The sequence below is a fragment of the Epinephelus lanceolatus genome, chromosome 5 (genome assembly GCF_041903045.1).
Source record: "Epinephelus lanceolatus isolate andai-2023 chromosome 5, ASM4190304v1, whole genome shotgun sequence".
Taxonomy (NCBI): Eukaryota; Metazoa; Chordata; class Actinopteri; order Perciformes; family Serranidae; genus Epinephelus; species Epinephelus lanceolatus.
In genome coordinates this window covers 21,462,293-21,479,794 of record NC_135738.1, presented here as the reverse complement: position 1 = coordinate 21,479,794, position 17,502 = coordinate 21,462,293, and positions in this window count along the sequence as shown.

The following is a 17,502-nucleotide window of genomic DNA, read 5'->3' as shown; positions in this document are numbered from 1 at the left end:
TGTTGATCTACAAAGCTTACTCATCCTCATGACACATCAACAGTTGGGCCCCGTGACTAATGATGACAAAACAGGCTGCAGTTTCACCTGTATAGAAAGAAAGAGAATTAGTCAGAGAGGAGACAACGTTGCGCAGGTGTTAGAGAGCAAACATGTTCGTGTAAGTCAACAGCGAGTACTAAACTTAACACCTACTCTCTCTAACAATGTGGCTCGCATGTGCTGGGGTTTCAATAGGCCGCAGGTGACATATTGTTCCTTGTTTCTTTGCTTTGAGTAAAGAGGGGAAAGAACACGTATGAATGCAGTAATCATATGAGGTCAAATGAGTCAGTCAGGCGTAGCTGAGATGAGTAAACAAGTCCAAACTACCTGTTATTGTATCAGAGTGGGACTTGGCTGCTGTCTAACAGGATATACTTGTTACAGCATTATTGGGTCCTTATCATGAAGACACTACTGTCATAACATTCCCCTCAGATATACATGCAAACATGAGACAGAACAAAGAATACTGGCTGTTCTGAGACGAGAGTGAAAGCCAAATAACTACCTGACACGTGTACAGATAAGATCACATGTCCCTGCTCCTGTTCCACGCTGTTCCCAAAAATCATCCAGCCTTATTCAGTCAAGATTATTCACGATGATTTTGCTGGAAAAGTTTGTTGTTTGATATCTGGTTTTAGCCCAAAAAGGACAGGGTGTTCTTTTAAAGATGAATGATACTATCTCTCAAAGAGAAGATACACCATATGACGCACTGGGCATGCACTTTCCCATTTTACTTCCTGCCATCATGAGGTTTTGATATTATGAAGTGCATCAGGGGTATGTTAGATAAGAGGATCATGCAATTTTATGTCTGTATAATAATAAGCAGCCAGCAGCTAATTACAGTAGCTTAGCTTAGCACAAACACTGAAATTAGGGGGAAACAGCTAGCCTGTCTCAGTCTGAGGGTGAGGAAATCCACCTACTAAAGCTTTCTAAAAACATGTGGTGCTAATTCTTAGCCATGCACATGATTTCCAGGATGCTCTGTTTGGTTGCCTGGCAACCTCACACTGCTCACGTGACTCCAAGAAGCCTTGCGCCCAGCCAAGAAATAGTCTGGCATATAACTCGCCGTCAAACCACAAACTGTCATGTTTAATGACAATGTGATGTATTATGAAATGAGCTTTAGAATTGCTGGTGATTTTATTTTCTTTGGAAAGAGCCAGGCTAAGTGCCCTTTTCCATACACGTGCTGGCTTGATTGGGTTTGACTCAGCACCCCAGCCCAGCGTGGTAGGGATTTGCATATAACATCATCCGCTTAAAGGTGTGTCTTTAACCTATGACACGCTCCTGCCGCTCCTTATGACTCAATGGAAAGTTTTTTTTTTTGTTAATCAATTAATTCATTTTCTGTCAGCACTGCATGAACGTACCCCAGATGCCCATCTTCTCCAGCTCACATGCAATGTCCCAGAAGCACAGGTGTAGTGCTGCTGGAGTGCACCTGAACGACACTCCGCCATTCTGTCTCCAAGTGAGAATATCATCATCATCAGAGAGCCAATAAAACAAACTGAATTGTCACAGTTGTCATATTGACAATTAAGGTGTGTTGATTGATTCCTGGCGTCAACTCATGCAATCGGTGACATGCAAGAAAACATTACACCTTTAAAGTTTCCAGTGGCTGGCGGTAACCTTTAAAGGAGCAAAAAGTGAAATCGTTTCACCGCTAGGTTTGCTGTTGTGCACTGCCTGTAGGCCAAAACAAAGTGTGTCATGAGCCACTGCTCCCTCTACCTCTGCTCTCTACCTCGCAGGCTGCCTGCTAGGCTGAAACATCGCTCTCACTCACGGAGAAGAGGAGGAACGTTAGTGTTAGCTCCCGGTGTTAGCACTAGCCGGGTTGGCTAGAGCCCGCCAGGCTGCCCGCCTGGCTCGCGGGCTGCTCAAGCTCCGGACATTAACCCATCCCGGTGTTTCCTCCGCAGCCTCCACTTCACCCAGCTTCACTCAGCTGCCCGATAAACCCGCTGCTTCTTCCCACATTAACCTGAATAACAAACCAGGGCTCGGTGCTCTGGTTGGATCCAAACAGAGAGCCGGGGCTAGTTGGGAAGCTAGCAGAGGCTAACCGGCTGTGTTTCCCTCTGGTCATGCTGCGGCTAACGCCTCGCCAGCCGCTCCCAGCTAGCTCCGGATTGTTATTGAGGTTAAAGTGGGAGAGGCAGCGGATCTGTGGGGCAGCTGAGTGAAGTGGAGCCTGAGGAGGAAGCACCGGTTAGCCCCAGTTTTGGTCTGCTCTCTGCCATTTCATTTCGAAAATACGCGCTGCCATTGCTCACTGGCTGTAGCCTTTTATAGGGAGGGAGGGCCAAGGGCTCCGAGAGGGGGGGGCGGGGGAGGTGGGGATTCACATGAACGTACATGAACGCGCAGCCGGACCGGCTTGTAAACAATGGGCTGGAGATCAACACAGAGAGAGGGTGTGTGAGGTCATGCTATACTCCAGATGAAATTACACCTCTAGTTCTTCACATAGCAATTTTTTAATTCCTTCAATCTAGAAATGATGAATTTTGCTTATTGCTCCTTTAAGTGGCAGAATGAGTTAAATCATTTGCATGCATATACAATATGCACCACTTTTCTGACGGTTTCTCATTTGCGCTATGCCTATAATGATGATGAAGCCTGTCTGACATCACTTGGAGATAGTCGGGCGGACTTTAGCCGGTCGTCAGAGATGGTCCAACTCTGGCTCAACTCCACATAACTCACCGTGTTTAAACTGTTAATGGAAACGTAAGTCCACATTTCATGCTAATAAAAAAGCCCTACAGATGTTTTCAAATGTTTATGCTAAGCTAACTGTCTCCTCACTGTATACATATCTAACAGACAAATATAAAAGAGGCATTGATCTTCTCATCTAAGTCTCAGCAAGAAAGCGAATGAGAATATTTCCCAAAATGCTCCTTGAAGTAGCTTAAATTACTTCCCACTGAACAAAAACCAACCAATACCAACTAACATCTGGCTTTTGTCTTTAATGGAAAACAATCGGCATTCACCCGCAGGAAAAATGACTCTGCAGTAGTCTTGGGTACTCATCGGCGCCAGCTCAAATCATCTTTGATTGTCAGACATAGAAACATGACACACGGGTTGGCATGCTAATTTTCACCCCTTTTGCGGCGTGATACAATGATGCATCGCCACAAATTGCATCCATCTCTGTCGAAATAGCGCTCGAACATCATTCCAAATCAGTCAGCACTGAGTTTGAAAGAGAGACTGAATAAGTAGCATATATAAAAAATAGGTAACCACTTCAAAATGTTGACAAGCCTCCATGCTGCTTTCTACTGTTTACTAATGTTTTCCAGTGCGTTTGTGAGGTCGAACCTGACTCACTAGTATAAAATAAAGAAATAAAATAGAAAGGCATACTCTGTCTAATTGCAATGGGAAAGGAGTCTATCATCTATTTTTAGCAGATTTTCCTGCATTAAAAACATAATTTTCATAGGAAAAGGGTTTAATTTGTTAATAAATCTAGTAGCCTTTAGCAGCCATATATAAAATATCCACATTAAGAAGTGCAGATGACCATATGCTCAGTTTCACAGCTGTCTCTGTGTAAACAGCTTGTATGTTCAGATATGTACATACATGTGCAAGCTGTTCATGTGGAGAAATCATATACTGTGTAACGATAAGGCCATGTCCCAAGAGGCCACAATGACCTACAGAGATACCCGCAGTTAAGATAACATACAGATTAACCCACAAAAGCAGTCCAGGACAGTTTCTATAGCAGGTGTCATGCAGGTGTCCTTCTTCAGCAACAACAAGTAAGTTGAGACTGGAAGGAAGAAGACGAAGCATTGTAAAGACCGATGGCACAAAGGAGCACTCAAAGGTGCTTCTGTGAGGCACCTTGCAGGAAGGGGGTGGAGGCTGAAAGGAGGGGTCGCTGCATCAGTTCACAGAAGGGTGGGAGGTTTTGTTTAAGCTGGAGTTCAATTTGGTCGTCATCCTCCCTCTGCCTGTGCCTCCAGGCTCTCCATGTTCAGCCATACAACAGAGGCAGCCTTTTTCACCAGTATGTTAATCCTGCCTGCCTCCCCCGCCTTGGTGCTGCCTCCCCGGCACACCACCACAGAACAGAGTGCTGCCCAACACTCATTGACAGATAGAACATGTTGAATTGTTGCATAATGTGAACGCATTAGAGCCCTTTCAAGACAACTACTCTTTCCTATGACGTGAAAGTGACAACTGTCATGCATGCACAGTTCAGTACATAATCACAAGCTATAATCAACGTCACTCTCTTGACCCTGGGCTGACGCTGAGCCATGACTATGTACTGCCATCATTGTTCCTTCACATCACAGCATGGTGGCTTTGTCTGCTCCATACAATGCAGCTCAAAAGAGCAAAGTGAAGCGGACGCAGTTTTGTTTTTGCACCCATTTGCCGGTCAGTAGTGGCCCTATTCAGAATGCATTGATTAGTGCAGTGGCTGGGGAGGGATGTGCCTCGCAGGCAGTGGTGAGGGGACCTGACTCTGAAATACACCATTCACTGAGTGGTGAGTCCGCAGGCGCTGCATTAACTCGCCGTGCTGATGCTATAGAGATGGGGGGGTCTTTATTCTAAGACCATTCAACAGAGGCACTTATATGGCACGTCATCCACGAGGAATAAACGGGCACCATTCTCAAGTCAATGCAAGACTGCAGCAAGCAACAATACTGTGAAAATACACTGAGACATTGTATCTTTAAACACTCAATTCTCAATTAACTGTTTAGTTTTAGTCAATAAATTGTCAGAAAATAGAGAGAATTGCTTATTATAATTACGTAAAGTCCAACTTATTGTCAAAGATATTCAATGTACATCAATAAAAAAAACAGAGGAAAGCAGCAGATCATCACATTGGAGAAGCTGGAACCTGTTAACACTTAGAGGTCCAGTGTGTCGCATTAAGGGAGATATATTGACAATGGAACATAAAATAACAAGTATGTTTTCTTTGGTCTATGATCACCTGAAAAAAAGAGTCACCATGTTCTCATTACCTTAGAATGAGCCATTTATAGCTACATAGGGAGCTCGTAATCTTCCATTGAGGTCACCATGTTGCACCAGCATGCTCTTACAATAGCCCAGAATGGACAAACCCGGTAAAAACCTCCTGAACGTCTGGATCTTATGTTATCAGAGATGTGAGCGCAGATTAGCAGGTGCTAGGCTTGCAGGCTGTCTCCGACATGCCAAATAGTGTAGCAGAAACACGGATTTATAACGTGAAACTGCTTTATTCTGTGTTTTTACCAGTTTAAACAACCCAGTCTCACTCCAAAGTTGTCAAAATCCAGCACCAGGGCAGTGACTTCTTGCGTCAGACACCGACAAAAAAAGCCATCCTTATATGTCAGCATGATATGTGGCTGGTTGCCGTTGTAGTTTAACAGCACCAAGGGGCATCAGGGGGAAATGCGGTGGGACAACAACGAAAGTTAAGGTGGCAGAAGTCCAAGTAAGGTGGGCCGTAGGGGTCCAACAATCACGGACTTTCACCCTGGAGTCTGGTGTTCACTTCCCGTAAGACTGTAAAGCCAAACCCTGTTCTGTTTTTCCTATACCCAACCACATGTGTATGTTGGCAAAATGTAACCATGTGTGTTCGTTGCTGAAGGAAAAAAACATAACTTCGCCATGTTGTACCGACGTAGTACGTTTATTTTGACAGAGGCTGTACGCAAACTGGACATGTCCTAAGTGTATTTTGAAAACAGGCAATGCATGTAAGAGGCTGAAATTGACACGGCGTCCCAGAACATCTACAACCAATGTGGGAAAGTGCTGGTTTAAACAATCTGGTATGTTTGTTTGGGAGAGGAAGAGACCTCTGCAGGCAATTCGGCTCCTGGTTAAAATCTCCTGAACAATGAACCCTGAAGGAATTCTAACCAGGAGAAGTTTCAGCTGGTTGCAATTTGCAATCCTCACCATTAGATGCCACCAAAATCCCCCTAAGGGGCCATACAAATGCTGCATCTTTAACCGCCTGGAAAATGCGAGGTCGGACGCTGGGCACTACTTTTTTGCCTTTTTTTGAGCCAGCTTACATCAGCGCAACCACCTATTTACCTCAAATCATGAGTGCACAGCTAATCTTCTTTCCAGCACTGTTTATGTGTGCGGGCATATTGTCCGTGGGACAGATGAAAAACTCTGACAGCCCTGCACCACAATGATCAACTTTTCCGTATTTACCACAGCCTGATATTCACGGAAGAAGGTGACGTTATCGCTCAGCTGTGACTGGTTGTTCCTCGTCATATGACATGCAATGCGCACTGCTGCATTATAAAAGTTGAACTTGGTTTATCTCAGAGCGCAGCCATTGCACCCTGAAAATAGACATGGAGTGCGGCACGGCTACATTGAAAACAATGAATTTGAAGGTAAGCAAAAAAGCGCTTACATTTTTTGTTTGAAAAATGACTTAAATTATAATTCAAATATAGTTGCCATTTAATTTTATTAATTAGATTTAAATAACTTATTGTTTAATTTCTTTAAAGGCATTCACATATAGATACAGAGCCACTATAGTCTGACCTCCTTTGCTTTCACAGCTGCTTGCTCTTGTGGGTCTTCTGGGGAAATGCTGCTCTATGTCTGTCTGTATTTTATGCTAGACTACTAATTACCACTGGGTGACATAAATAAACATATGCACCCATGACTCTAATTTGTCCTCACTCCACCTTTGCAAGTTCATGCCAGACTATGCATCTCCTAGTGTTTGAGGCAAACCCTGCTTATTTTACTTTATAGTTGGATTTGATTGCATTATTGCATTAACAAACATGCTCGTGCGCGCTTCAGACGCGTTATAATCGACCTGTAATTTGGATGGAGCAGATTGGGCACTGGCTACTTGAATTCTGTGCGGCGCAGAGGGAGTTCAAAAGGAAAATGGCGAGGTTGAATTTCAAAACATACGATTTCCAAAGAGGTACTGTTTCATCACATGGCTGTTTTTGCCGCCTCGACCAGAGTGCGCTCCGCTCCCATGTCACCGGGTTCACAAGTGGGCGAGGCTCCACACAGACTGACGCGGTGCACAACCCCAGCTCGGTGCATGAACCAGGCTGACCGCGGGGATGCGCCCGGTCGGCGCGAGAAGGAGGAGGAGGCGGGGGAGCAGGAGGAGGATGAGGGTGGCAGTGGGGGGTGTGAACGGTAAAGCGAGAAGTTGCAGCGTCTCCCTTAAAAACTTCCCGGCGTACGTCGTTTCGCCACGCTCGCCGTAACGACACCGTTTCCAGGGGACGCACGTTGTTTATCCTCGAATGACCCCAATGCTGAAGCGAGAACATCCCGTTCCTGAGATATTAATAGCTCCCCTTGCGTCACCAAACTGTGGCGGACCGCTTTGCTAGACACGCAACGGAGCCACAAACTGTGCCAGCAACACATTTTCCTCCAAAGCAAACATGGTTATAAAACAGGTAGTCATCATCATTCTCAACCAGCTGTCTGCGGGCGCTGCAGCCAATGTGATTACCGCTTGTAAGTGTTACACACGTTGTTATTAAGGTGGTGAGAGCTGAGCCTCGGTGACAGTAACTCAGCCAGTGCACATTTGGGGAGTTCAGTGTTAAATTGAAGGGCGATTTACTTACATAAGAATATGGGTCGGTCTGTATAAAGAAACAAACACTGCAAAAGGTGCGCAAAAGTCTGCAGTGCATTTCTGCAGCTTTACTGTCAAAACAGTTCTGCGCCAGGAGGAGAGCCAATGTTGTTGATGAGCTGAAAGCATAGCCCACAATGCACAATAAGCCATATGTTAACTGAGTCCCTTCCCCCAATCCTGGAGCCAAGTGAGGCTGAAGCTACAGAGCCTGGCCTGCATAGCTCCGGAGGGAGGGAGGGAGGGAGGGGAGGGGAGAGAGGTGGGAGGAGAGTTTTTGTTGCTATGTTCTCTGGGAGTCTCCTGTCTGGAGGATCTATGGGCTGGCTGATTTTGAGGGCTGACATGGCAATGTTTTATGTAGGTCAGCAACAGTAAAACAACTTCGGCAGCCCAAGAAAGCAAACTGGAGGAAAAGTGTTCTCATGCAGTGACTGTATTGTGCTGCAATTCTTTACATAATAACAATAATGCAACTGACACACTGACAGGTTGCGTCTCACCCAGCCTGTGCACCCGGTCATACGGGTGGTGCCATTTTTCTTATTTCATCCTTTCCATGCTGTGACTGCATAGCTCCTCCACACCTGCATCCACAAGAGCTGAGGCGTTCACCCCTGGATGATGCATGCTCTCCAGATGCCAAATAAAACATCCTGTGGAATTATGAAAATCACTAAAAATGAAGTCCTGGCGTTGTGAAAGCTTTGTGTAAAAAATAAATAAATAAAATTGACATGAACAACTGCACTTCTCCCCTTTTTCTGGAGCCTTTGACTGTCTGTCAGTCCTCAGTAGAGATATGAGTTTCCTCTGTTGCCATGAAAATGCAGATGTTCAAACTTTGCATGACTTTTCTTTCCCGTTTTGACTTAAACGTTGAACTTGACAGTTCACTCTCCAACTCAGAAACAAAAACAACCTACTGATGCAAACCATGTGATAAGGTTGAAAGCAGATAGACCTTGAGCCATGACTGTTTTGTCACCTGCTTGTTTCCAAGGTCAAGACTGAAGTGAGCTTAAGGAACTGATTGTGTCCTGAGCTTCATTTCACCCACTAGTTTAGGAACTGCTTATTTTGAGCCACTGTCATAAATCTCTTTTATGATCCCTTTTATGAAGCTTTAAGTGCTTCATAATCATCAAGGTACATGCTTTGCTGCAGGGAGTTTCTGTATTACGTCAGCTTGGTCTCAGCCAAACCCTACTTCCTGTGAGTGTGAGGAAACCGTTTTGTATTTAAGGGAAATGATCTGATTTGCGCAGACAACGAAACCTCAGCAGAAACAAACAGACCCAAAAGGCTCAGGTGAAACTTACTGAATGAAACACCTGTACATGCAGCTCAGGACAGGGGTAAGCAGAATGCAGCCCGGTCACCAGAATAAACTGTAGGCATTGTACATTTCTGCAAACCACAGATATGTTACAACTGTGCATTTCATATGCAGCATATCAAGTGAAATGAAGTGACCTAGTTTAGATTAAACATACGAGCTTAGTTTCTCATCAGGAAGAGGAGAAGATGGTGGATGGTGTGACAGCTCGGCAAGACAGCTGTCGAGCAGCAGACAGCAGCAGACCACTGTTTGAGATCAACAAACAACATATTTTTAACCACACGTCAAGACATTTCCAGCCAGGTTTGTTAAGAAAAAATAGGGTATTTTTTAACCACATGACAGGACATGTCCAGTTAGGCTTGTAGCGACAAACCGGGTATTTTTTAACAACATTTTGGGACATTTCTAGTTGGATATATTGTGACAAAATTGGGTATATTTTTACAACATTTTGGGACATTTCCAGTTTGGTTTATTAGGACAAAACTGGTTGTTTTTTAACCACGTCGGGACCTTTCCAGTTGGAATTGTTGAGTTAAACTGGGTATTTTTTAACAACATGTAGGGACATTTCTAGTTGGGTGTGTTGTGACAAAATTGGGTATATTTTTACAACATGTTTGGGACAATTCCAGTTTGGTTTGTTAGGACAAAACTGGTTATTTTTTAAATACACGTCAGGACATTTCCAGTTGTGCTTGTTGAGACAAAACCGGGTATTTTTTAACAACATGTAGGGACATTTCCAGTTGGGATTGTTGAGACAAAACCGGGTATATTTTTTACATGTTGGGACATATCCAGTTTGGTTTGTGAGGACAAAACTGGTAATTTTTTAACAACACGTCGGGACATTTCCAGTGGCGAACCGGGTGTATTTTTACAACGTGTTGGGACATTTTCAGTTGGATTTGTTGCGACAAAAATGGGTATTTTTTTAAAGCCACATTTCCAGCTGTGTTTGTAGCCACCAAACAAGGCATTTGAAACTAAGACATGAACTTTTCCTAATCCTAACAAAGTGGTTTTTGTGTTTTATCCTCCTTGCTTCTGGACACAGATCTCAACTACCCATTTGAAATTCAGTGTGTGGTGTGTCAAATGCCAATCCATGTTCTTGTCTCATGTTTATTCATTCTGTATGTTTTACATGTCTGTGATATGCATTCTGTATGTCTTATTTGTTGGCACTATCTATGCACCTGCTGTGGCATAGAATATCCTCCATGAAGATAATAAACTATCTGTCTGTCTTAAACCAAACCACATGCTAACCACAGAAATGTAAAGTTTTAACATATCTGCTACATATAAAACATAAAAAAATACCATATGAAATGTATAAATGTGACATATCAGTAGTTTGCAGAAACATAAATGGCACCATTTATTCTTCTGGACTGCAGAATGGCACTTTTATTTAAAACCCAGAATAACTGATGATCCTGATGAAAGTCCTTGGCTTTGAACAACGCGGTGGGGGCACAACATGTGCTTAAATGATGGCTGAGTTCAGCGAGGTTAATGAATACCAAGAGGAATGACTTCATGTGATTCAATAGTCATTGGCCTTATTTGATTAACTGCATTTCGCATCCTTGAATTTCATTTCAGGTCCATTAGACTACTTTCAAATCTATAACTAACACAGCCAAGGAGGTGGGTTTTTTTTAACAATACATCTGTAGAATAAAGAAGCTTCAGTAAATGTGTACAGACTGGGTAGTCCTGACCAGATTCGGTGATTTGAGTGTTTAGCTTTAGTCAGCTCAGCTCTTTAAAGATTTGTCTGCTCCTGCAGCCCCAACCGATTACCTTACTGCCGTTTGCTTAGTCTCCCACCACCATCTGTGTTTCAGATCATCCAAGGCAGTTCTAATTACAGTCACAGGCAAGAGCCCGTAGATAATGACAATGCTGCTATGATCAGCAGGATTAGACAGGTGCTTGTCGACTTGCTTTGACTCAGGCTTTTATGGTCTCTTAACACATCTTGGACAATAAACGAGGAGACGAGAAACCTCACTGACTCTTTGTCTCCTGCGCAGATACACTAACAAAGCAATTTTCTCTTCCATGTCACAGTTGTAGAGCTTTGCCTTTGTCACAGACACATAAACACGGCGATTAGCGATGCAATTCAATTACATTTAGTGATAATAGTTTTGAAATTGCCTGGGATGTATTCACACTCCATTGTCAATTTATCACCGTAATTATTTGCTCAGTACATTAGACCAGTTTCAACTGTTAAAGTGTGTCTCAGCACTGGGCATCTATGCAACTGTTATTTTTTCGCACTTCAACTGAACAACAAATTCTTGATATTGAAAAAGATAGTTTTGTCGCAAGTTTAGGAGTTTACTTTCTTAGTTGTATGCAGATTGGTGGCCGATGTCTTAGGGCTCTGACACACCAAGCAGACGGTCGGCTGTCGGTCAATGTCAGGCTGTTGGTGAGCATCTGTTGCCCTAGTTTTTGAAGTGTGTCCCGCACCACTGGCACTAGTTGGCCCTTGTTGGCTGTTTTTTGCCAAATCAGCGTGGGAGTTGGCAGAGCCCGTCAGTGAATGAAATCACTCTGATTGGCAGTTCAGTTCAGTGCACCAGAGGAGAAATGATAATAAGGAGGGGGAGAAAAGCAAACGACTAAAGCCGAGAGGGTGTAGGATCAAAACAAACATACAAGGTAAGATTATGCTTTTTAGCCACTGAGCTCTTTTGCAGAAATGGTTAGTAATTGTTTGTGTTATTGTTCACTAGGGCACGATAAATATCCTTTGTTCTTTGAACACCAGGTTGTGTTCTTAATATGCTAACTGGCTAACTAGCATCTTGAATCCATCGTATCGGTCTTACGGTTTCCCTGATGAATACAGACTACTGCCGCCTGCTGGTATGAAGTGTTATTTCATCTTACGCAGAAGCAGAACATACATCCTAGTTGGCTGTTGAATGTAGTCTTTGCAATGTGTTCAGGTACAACTTGTTGGCTGAGACACAAGGGCAACATGAGGCAACGCAACAGTCGGCCTTCATCACCACCAGTTCTTTGATGTCAGTTTGGTGTGTCTGGACCTTTACAGAGATGGTGATATTGGTTAGCCTGTCCAACATCTCAGTCTAGATTAAGATTCATTCATTCGTTCATTTTCCGTAACCGCTTATCCTGTTAGCGGTTGTGGGTGTAATGGAGCCTATCCCAGCTGACATTGGGTGAGAAGCAGGGTACACCCTGGACAGGTCGCCAGACTATCACAGGGCTGACACACAGAGACAGACAACCATTCACACCTATGGCCAATTTAGAGTCACCAATTAACCTGCATGTCTTTGGACTGTGGGAGGAAGCTGGAGTACCTGGAGAAAACCCATGCTGACAGGGGAAGAACATGCAAACTCATGCAACATGGTGCCGCCATCTAGATTAAGATATCCTAAGAAAACTAAATATTGAGTAGCTATTTGCAGTAAGATATTCAAGAGGATGATTCCTAATGATTTTGGTGACCCTCAAAATTTGTCTAGCACAGACTGAAAGGTAAAATTTCCTCTTAATATTTTTTAACACTTAGTTATCTTGAAAAGTTATGTGAGGTTTTCCATGAAATCTCCTGTGGATGTTCATGTTCCCCAGAGGACGAAGCCTTAATTATTTGTATTTGATGCCCTGACCCCTTCTGTTGTAGCACCATCAAAGTTTTCACTTGTTCATAGGAATTATTGAAATGTAAAGGCCAGTTTGCCTTGAAATTTACATTTGTGTTCTTCAGAGGATGAACCCTTCCCATTATGAATACCCTTTGAGCTTATTCCCTTTTGCACCACATCTGAAGGTTAACTTTAGTTGTATGGAAGATATGGTAAAGTTGTTGGAATCAAAGAATAAATCAAATCTTAAATATTTATTCCTACCATTAGTAAGGCCCCAAGAAGAACTAAACTCATAGTGTGATGTTCAGTTCATCCAACTCTGTTTTATCATGGGCTGTAATACATATGGCATGAGGAGCTTTTAATTATTTTTCTTATGAGTGTTCAGCTAGAGTCTTAAACCACATTCATTTGTGGCCGTGTGATTAATGGTTATCCACGGCTTTTGGTTTGGAAACATCAAAACAGTGCTATTAACTGAAGAAAAAGTTTATTTAATCATAAGTTCAGATGATCTGGATGGAAAATAATTATTATACTGTATAGTTTTACACTGATTGAGCACAAAAACCCACATCCATGTGTTAGTATATAAACATCTACACTGGTTTAGACATCAAGTTTCAGTCAGTTGAGACTGAAACTGAATAGTGAGAGCTCATGGCTTTCTCATGCCAGATAATACTGTTTTATGTGTGACCCAGTCATAGAAACATCTCTCTGGATTACACAGAGCTAGCAGGCATTAACAACAGCCCGTGGCTCAGATGAAGCACTGAAAATATTGACCATTTTGGCTCGTAATGCTCAGTAATCCCGCTCACAGCAGCTCTTTTGCTGCAGAGGTAATCAAACAAGCACAGCAATGACTATTGATTTAGCTTGTTTACATCCGATTCTGACATTCATTTACATCTATTAAACTGTGGTCTCGGTCTGACGCAAAGGCAACTGGATCATGTGGCTTTGGTTCCTGGTGCGAAAGTGTGGATCAGCAAGTTCTGTGCGTTTTTGTCTGTCTAGCTGTCTGTTCCTGTCTCACATCTCCAGAGTGTTACTTCAGGGCAACTCAGATCATCCTTTGATCAAATTCATGTCAGTCCCTTAAAAGGTCGGGAGAAGTGCGAGGGAAATAAGGCTTCTGAGTGTGAATCCCACATCTGGTTGTTTTGATTTTGGACCATGAGTTGATTCTGGAAGTTTACGCAGCTGAGCGCGGGTCTCAACGCTCCCTCCCCCCTCTAGTGAGAAAGATCTGCTTCACCGCTCCCTGGGAAAGGCTTATGTGCTTCCCCCTCTGACAGCACAGGCACTGCAATCACAAACATGGAGGTTTATGAAACTCCTCTGAACAAAGCAAGGAGCCACTGCTCACTTAACTATGACATATTGAGAAATGGACTCAGCGGTTGCAGTAACTTCCTGCAGGTCAAGAGAGCTGCTGTTTTACAGCCCCACTGCAGCATATGGATTCGCTGTTAACCTTTGTGTGGGCCCCAGGTCAACCCTGGAAAGGACTTATGCCAGCATGTGCTAACTGAGGAGCAGAATAGAGATATGTACGCCGGCCGGGCGTTTAGCAGCACCGAGCAGGAGATTCATGGAATGCATGTCTCTTGGGGGACGGGTTTCCAGGAACAGCTTTACTCTAGTGGTGTGCAATGAGGCAGTCCGCGGGCAGAAGCAGACAGCTGTGAGTGCACAAGCCTGCCCTGGTGTTCAACAGTGAAGCTGTTAGCCACAAGTAGACCTATAGTCTGCCACGCCTTCTTCCTGTCTACTTCCCTAAAATCCATTTTTTGCTGACAGCACAGTACAGAGGGACCACTCCCATAAACATATAACAACATCACTGTTATCCTCGTAAGTCGCAGCCCTCAGGAAGTCCTATAGCTCAACAGTGCAGCCTATTTACCCTTCACCACATTCTGGCCGCTCTTGAGCTGCAGACATTGTAAACATCCTCTTTCTGACACTGGCCGACTCTGCTGCGTCTCGTGACCAACAGGGGGCTTCCCCCTTTACCTATAAAAATCCTCTATCATTTACACATATGTCACTAACATCTGCTCAAAAAAGGTCACAAGGTTAGATAGCTAGAAGATAAGATTTTATTGTCACACAAAATGAAATTGAGCAAACAGTGACAGAAGTGCACATGTAGTGTATGTAAAGATAAACACATGTGCAGAATGTGCAAAAAAGCAACAGGGTAGTGAGAGTAAGACCGGATGTAGCTGTGATGTTTTTAAAATAACCCAAACTATTATATAACATGTACAGTTTGAACGAGTGCAGCTATGATATATCAGTAAAGTGTGACTATGATACGTATTGTATGGACCGAAGTGAACAGATATGTGTTGTAGAATGAGTCTAGTTATGGTATGCACAGTATAAACAGCGAGTCGGCAAGTAATATATACTGTGTGAAAGAAAACAGTGTGTAGTGGAAGAAGTATTCCCAACATTTACTTAGTAGTAAAAGTCCAACAATCTGAAAATAGTCCACTACAAATAAAAGTCCAGCATTCAAAATCCCACGGAAATGTCCAGTGTGTAGGATCTAGAGGCAGCTATCAGTAGAAATCGGATATAATATTCTATGGTTATGGTATAACTATGGTTTAATGACTTTATAATCACCTGAAAATAAGAACCATTGTGTTTTTGTTACCTGCACAGGTTACTTTCATTTATTGTCAACCATACCTACACAATTCACATCACACAGCTGGCTTGATTTAGAATCTGTTTAGTTGCTCTTAACCTTACATTGTTTAATTCAAGAGTGCATATTCTTGCATTGTGGGGATACACAGGCAAATTGTTTGATATTAATCATCTGTTTCTTTGTTTCTGAGTAACTGTGGTTGTTTGGGGAGGTCCCTTCCTGGTGGCGCAAAATGGCTGAGGGCTGAGGACTCTTAAATCCTGGAGCCAACTTATTGAATCAAACCATGTGCTGCCATGTCATGGGGGGCATTTGGGTTTAGCGAGTTTTTCCTTATCTGCTGTGAGGGTCCAAAGGACAGAGGGATGTCGTATGCTGTAAAGCCCTCTGAGGCAAATTGTGATTTGTGATATTGGGCTTTATAACTAAAATTGAAATTGAATAGTTGCCGTGCATTTTAGCAACCCCTTGTGTATTATACTCCCTCATGCGTTATCTTGACAGGTCAGTTTGTTCAGTTATCACCCTGTTTAGTTATTATATTGAGTATAGTTATTATGTTATGTTGACCTCTTTTATAGGCCTAATTTTTCATTTCTTGGTTTGTAATTTTTTTATGCATTCTTTTGGTAAATAAAAACCCACGATTTTGCAAACAACTCCTGTGTCCTTGTTGCCTCACTGCTAAGTCCCTAACATGATGGCTGAATTCAAATGTCCGCCCTCTGGACTTGCGGACTGAGCATTCGCGGCCTTCAGTTGGGACGAGTTACATGCACAAGTTTTTTTAGTTGGCTATTGGAAAAGACAAAAACAAAAAAACTACCATGTCACCTGCATTGCGGGCAGTTAACACAAGAACGGCCATGACGGTCATTTTGACAGTTTTCATATTTATATGTCATAGAACTCTGTTGAATTAAAAGTTGCAGTGCTGCTGGTTAAAATGTCATTTAAGCAAATTGTCATACAGTGACACAACCTATGCTGTGAGTGAGTGCCAAGATTAGATTAGATTGTGAGGTCAGAGTTAAAAGGGGTGAAGTATAGGGTGTAAGAACCCTATATTTAGCAGAGGCTGCAGATTTCAACTAACTGAGACTCCTCCTGTGTGGCAAAATTTGAAAACGCCAATGGCCCTATCTGGAGTCAGTGTTTGATTTGTCCGCTCTGGGCTACTGTAGAAACAACATGGCGTACTCTGAGGAAGAGGATCCGCTCCGTATGTAGATAACAGTTCATTCTAGGGTAACGAAAACACAATGTCTCTTAGTTTCAGGTTTACATCACCTATATTCCATTAGTAGCAGTATTTCCGCCTAAATCCTACACACCGGACCTTTAAAACAAAACATGCCATGAAAAAATCTGAAATATTACATTTAATCAAACACAGGAAATACCGATTCTATCCTTATAAGACATCGGCATGCAGAAATGTGGATAATATATGTGGAGTGTAACTGAAAAAGTAGACATAAGTCCCTTCCTTTATTCATGTCATATGTGCCCAACCAATATAAAGTAGAGTCTCGAAGTTAACACACACATTTGCATCAGTTTTCTTTCTTTCTTCTGCTAGACTGTCTTTGAGTGATGTTTATGACTTTGTTCCACACCTTTTTAATATATCCTTTGGTTTGGATTAAGACATACAAATCAAGTTTTTACTGTGTCACGCTTAATAACTGGTTATTATGTGGGGAGCACAAGGTGCTACCATGAAAATGCAGAGAGTAGAGGGAACATGTTCTAACGTGACCCACTCATAACAAACCACTAACGACCATTTCCTACCCTTAAGTTCAGGCAGTGCGTCTGGTCTGTTGAGTGAGACGAAATGTCAGCGCTCACACAGCATCCCTGTGTGTTGTTATCTCCCTGTACACATGTAACGTAGTGTTTTTTTAATCTATTTGTCCAACTGCGTGCATGTTATTATCAGTTGTGTGTGTTTGCCTTCCTCTGCAGCACTGAGGGACCAAACACACATGAAGCACCAAGGTCTCAGGTGAGGGTGTTGTCTGTTTCCTTAGCAACCGGGGGAGAAACACTGGCTGCTCACTCAGTCAAAAACACTCAACTTTTATTGTTTTGTTACTGT